Below are 6000 nucleotides of genomic sequence, written 5' to 3'. Positions count from 1 at the left end.
GTTGAAAATGCGAAACTCATTGAACTTTAGATTTTTATTTGGTACACGAAAACTTATGCGAAAGTTGTCATCACACACTGATTTTTATCCGCAACAAGTCTGTTTGGTGGAAACACACCTCTGGTGGGAAAATGTGCATCTTTTTTCTTAATGCTGATTTTTTAAATATTTCCATGAAAATCTGTCGCCAATTGGATGGAAACCTAGCTACTGTCAAATGATAGTGTAACATTTTTGTGTGAAATGGAACTGGGCCCATTGCTGCTGCTAACTGATTGGGTGATGGTGGACTGGGTCATAGTGGACGGTGTGTTTGGTTGGAGTCCAGAGTCACTGCTTCCTTTATCTGTACAGTATACAACCATCTTATCATATCACACAACCTTGCATATGTGTGGGTGCGTACGTGTGAAACCAACCTCTGTTCCTGACAGGGGCTCAGCATAGCCTCTGATTAGTTCTGGGTAGCTGTAGGGGAAGGAAATATCTGACAGTATTTTCCCACACACCTCCTCTAATGCCTTTCTACTCCATTTCTTTTCATGTGGTTGGCATTTCCCTCAATAACTTATGAAGATTACAGAGTCACAGGACTGAGCTTGCTTCCTGAGCTTGCTGATAAATTATGAGTTGTAAACTCAGGTATCCAAAAGCAGCAACACAGTCTAATAAAAACAATCCTATACTTTAATAACAGTATACTTTTTAATTAATGATCTGCATTGTTTTCAATGTCAATTTGATGCTAGTGTTCTAACCATCGCAATTGCTCAATTGATGGCTACAGAAATACTGAAAAGGCTTGAAGTATATCGCAGGCCTTCAGCGCTACGGATTGAATCGAGCCCTTAGAGGGCATGGCGGAAGTAGATCTTTACAGCATGATTGAAATTTAAAGGCAATGTTCCCGCTTTAGCGTAGACTGCATTCATGGTAAAACGCTGCATAAATGTTACATTCTATCGCAGAATCTGTAATGCTTTAGCTTTAGAGATTGAATAGATCCCTTCACTTTTATATAAAGCTTTTTGATATCTAAAACTGACGCCTAGATTCAATCAGATCAAGCGTTAACCGGCGATAGTCTACACCCGCCTAGCAGATGTTTTGGAGGTGTAACTACTTTGAAGTTGTCAAATCGGTGAGCAGCTGCTCTTTATCATTGTCATGAAGCCACACCCATCCCACTCATATTAGAAGTTCAGAACGAGAAAGTGTAGGCCAACCAAACATCAACTGGTGGATCACGGTCTGTGTCTGGACCCAGAGAAGGGTCAATCCAAACCGGACAACATCACATTTTGTTATATAAAAGTAAAATTATTTTTAGACAGCTTTTAAAAAAATCTACCGGCCACAGCGGCCTCTAACTCAGCAACCTCTCTTCCTCACCCTCTCAGGAAGTAACGCCCACCTCTACTAGTGCCCTGTCTAATCCAATTGTGTGGTTATATGCAAATACAAGAGGCCGCGACTTACCCAATCACATCAATCCTAATATCCTCTGCGGAACCTTGGGACAAGCAGGCAGAAAGAAACAGAAAGATTTGACCACGGTTCAACTGTTAATATCATAGATAGAAGGAGCTTAGTTACCAGTATCTTTGTTAATATTGCTTGTTAAAAAAAATCTAAGTTGAATCTGAAAACCGTATATTCAAAGACGAGTGGACGGAACAGTATTTATTAATTCTCCCCGCAACTAACACAAAACCAATTTTCTTGTGAAACAAGCAAAAAATAAGACAAAAAAACAGAAAACTTGAGCGTGCATAACTATTCACTCCCCCAAAGTCAATACTTTGAAGAGCCACCTACTGCAGCAATTACAGCTGCAAGTCTCTTGGGGTATGTCTCTATACGCTTGGCACATCTAGCCACTGGGATTTTTGCCCATTCTTCAAGACAAAACTGCTCCAGCTCTTTCAAGTTGGATGGGTTCCGCTGGGGTACAGCAATCTTTAAGTCATACCACAGATTCTCAATTGGATTGAGGTCTGGGCTTTGACTAGGCAATTCCAAGACATTTAAATGTTTACCCATGAACCCCTCAGTGTTGCTTTAGCACTATGCTTAGGATATTGTCCTGCTGGAAGGTGAACCTCTGTCCCAGTCTCAAATCTCTGGAAGACAAACAGGTTTCCCTCAAGAATTTCCCTGTATTTCGCACCATCCATCATTCCTTTAATTCTGACCAGTTTCCCAGTCCCTGCCTATGAAAAAAATCCCCACAGCATGATGCTGCCACCACCATGCTTTACTGTGGTGATGGTGTTCTCGGGGTGATAAGAGGTGTTGAGTTTGCGGCATACATAGAATTTTCTTTGATGGCCAAAAAGCTCAATTTTAGTCTTATCTGACCAGAGTACCTTCTTCCATATATTTCGGGAGTCTCCCACATGCCTTTTGGCAAACACTTTAAGCAATGGATTTTTTTCTGGCCACTCTTCTGTAAAGCCCAGCTCTGTGGAGTGTACGGCTTAAAGTGGTCCTATGGACAGATACTCCAATCTCCGCTGTGGAGCTTTGCAGCTCCTACAGGGTTAACTTTGGTCTCTTTTTTGCCTCTCTGATTAATGCCCTCCTTGCCTGGTCCGTGGGTTTTGGTGGTGCCATATTCTTTCAATTTTTTAATAATGAATTTAATGGTGCACCATGGGATGTTCAAAGTTTCTGATATTTTTTTAGAACCCAATCCTGATCTGTACTTCTGCACAACTTTGTCGCTGACCTGTTTGGAGAGCTCCTTGGTCTTCATGGTGCCCCTTGCTTAGTGGTGTTGCAGACTCTGGGGCCTTTCAGAACAGGTGTATTTATACTGAGATCATGTGACAGATCATGTGACACTTAGATTGCTCACAGGTGGACTATATTTAACTAATTATGTGACTTCTGAAGGTTATTGGTTGCACCAGATCTTATTTAGGGGCTTCATAGCAAAGCAGGTGAATACATATGCATGCACCACTTTTATGTTTTTTTTTTTAATTTTTGAAACAAGTTATTTTTTAAATTTCACTTCACCAATTTGGACTATTTTGTGCATGTCCATTACATGTAATACAAATGAAAATCCATTTAAATTACAGGTCGTAATGCAACAAAATAGGAAAAATGCCAAGGGGGATGAATACTTTTGCAAGGCACTGTAATGGTGTTGGGACTGTTGTTGGGACAGCTTTATGTAGGCTCTAACAGTTTGTGGGCACCGTTTGTCACCGTTATAGTGCAATTCATGTATTGTTTAGTGTTGTGTAGTGGCTTTGCCTGCATGCATCCGACATTTGCCCCACCAAGATTGACATGCTAAAATTTCCACTGGACACCAAGCATAGTAAATTAGATCAGATGTATCCTCTGAACACAGAGGTGAGAACAAACAAGATTAACCAACTCAAATCCCAATATGAGAGGTCCACCAAAGTCCTTGTCAATTCCCTGACAGCCCAACAACGTGCAATGGAGTGTTCACTGAGGATAGGTTGGGTTTTGGGAAAACTTTTTCAGATGGTGAGATGGTAAAAGGATGCATGTGTGAAGTTGCTGACACCTTCCTTGAAGGTAAACAAAAAGATGAGCTCAGAGAAAAGATCAAACAGATCCCACTGTCAGATGGGATTCACAGCAATGAGGAGAACTGAAATATTAGCTGAAGATTTAACTTCACAACTTGATGAGGCCATTCAGAATGCACCATGCATTTCATTAGCGGTGGATGAATCAACAGATAACACTGATAATGCCCAGCTTCTGGTGTTTGTCAGATTTTATAACTAAACAAATAAGAAATTCTGTGAAGAGCTGTTGGGCTTAACAAATCTAGAAGCACACACACAGGGAGAGGATATTTATGAGGCCATCAAAGGGATGCTGACAAGAAGGGGGAGAGATCTGAAGTCAGTGGTCTCCATCACCACAGATGGAGCTCCAGCCATGATAGGAAGAGGGAGGGGACTGGTTGCACGTTTTGAAAGAGGACCACCCTGACCTGACATCAGATCACTGCATCATCCATCAATCTGTCCTGTGTGCCAGTCTGGGAAAAGAGTATCCTGAGGTCATGACAACAATGAGGAAACTGATCAACTTTTTGAGAGAAACATCATCCCTACAACACCGGCTGCTACGAGGGATTCTGACAGAGGCCAATGCCAGTTTTGATGACTTACTACTGCACAGCAATGCCAGATGGCTCAGCAAAAGCAGGGTTTTGGAAAGCTTTTGGGCCATTCAGGAGGAAATCAAAGCTTTCTTATCAAAGCAAAAGAGTGACAAGGCAACTCAGTTTTCTGAGTTTTTGGAAAATGAGGAGAAGATGGAAACAGTTGCATTTTTGCCAGACATTACATCACACCTTAATCAACTGAATGTTAAGCTGCAGGGACAGGACAACACAGTGGGTGATATGATAACAGCAGACCGGGCTTTCCAGAAGAAATTGGAGCTTTTCAAGAATGATCTCCTGGGAGAAATTGTCCACTTCCCCAATCTTCTGGTGCAAACGCAGAGAGACAAAGATGTTCCCAACCATATAGATTTCATCCAGAAGCTGATGGATAACTTCAAGGCATGCTTTGATGACTTCACTGTTGGAAGAGAACTGCTGTTGCCCATTCAGAACCCCTTCTTGGTCACAAATGTGACAAAGTTGTCAGAAGAAGCTTAACAGATCTTCAGATGGGTAGATGTTGCTTCACTGAAATGGAGTTGATTGAGCTGCAAGAAAATGTGACTTTGAAGGAGCAGGCTGGTGATTGTGACCCTGTCACTTTCTGGGGAAAGATGGTGCCTGCAGCTGATGTTCTCAAGAGACTGGCACTATACATCCTTACCATGTTTCGCTCTACATACAGCTGTGAATCAGCCTTCTCCACAATTAACTTTATTAAAAACAAATACCACACCAGGCTCACCAATGAACATCTGCACCAGTGTCTCGGAGTTTCTCTCACACTGTTTGTGCCAAAGCTCAAAGCATTGGCAAGAGACAGAAAGTGTAATTTCTCTCATTAATGCAGAGCAAGGCCCAGAGTGACTTATACATTAATATTGCATGGCCCACAGTGACCTTCTGTGCGTTTAGATTTTTTTTTTTCAACTCTCCTTTGTTCTCTAGAAAACAAGCACTTTGTTAAAAAAAAAAATCAATAATGGTTCACAGTGCACTTTTTGCATAGACAATTATGCAAACACTTTTGTTCTTCAGCAATGTTGCACATGTTTACATTCGAAAGACATTGTAATTAATTACAGTTCTTAGTCTCATTTAATGTATTTAATGTACATTTTATATAACAACATGTTCCCTAAATCGTAGACGACTATGTTTGTTACTACACTGTGCCACAGCGCCAATTATAGACGATATCCATCGGGACCTTTGCCACCTAGGAAATTTGTGTCACTGGACTTTCTCAAATAGTAGTTGAGTACCCCTGGTATAGGCTATATAGAAATAATGATGCTCAAATAGAAAATATTTAAATGAAATAATTAGGATTTCTATCAGCCTTATCAAGGTGTAGATTACATCTCACATTCTAGTGTTCAAACTTGTGAACAAGGCTGCATGAGATTTATGTCAATGTCACTCCGTGCAGCCAATGGAAATGTCCGCTTTGGGGATTTGGATGATTCCACGTGTCAAATGTCCTCTCCGACATTAACACTTCACAACGCAAACCTAACTATCTCCATTGACAAAGAGAGACCAGTTCTAAAATAGCTTTCACCGCATGCGACCGACCACACGCAAAATGCACTGTGCAAGACAAATTGGATTTTTAAGAATGTTAAGACTCCAATCCTCCGGTTCAGCCATTAGGCATGTGGCACAGGCCCCACCGATAGAGAGAAACATTGATTGATGACATGTTTACTCCCCGCTGGTGAGTCCCCCCCACCACAAAGATTTTATTTGGGGCTGATTCCGACTTAGGAATTTACACCTTTCCTTCACACGTCTTTCCTACGCACTTCTCAGTATTTAGTCTTACCTTA

Source organism: Salmo salar, chromosome ssa05 (genome assembly GCF_905237065.1).
Source record: "Salmo salar chromosome ssa05, Ssal_v3.1, whole genome shotgun sequence".
In the NCBI taxonomy this organism is placed as follows: Eukaryota; Metazoa; Chordata; class Actinopteri; order Salmoniformes; family Salmonidae; genus Salmo; species Salmo salar.
Note: the sequence above shows the minus strand (reverse complement) of the source record.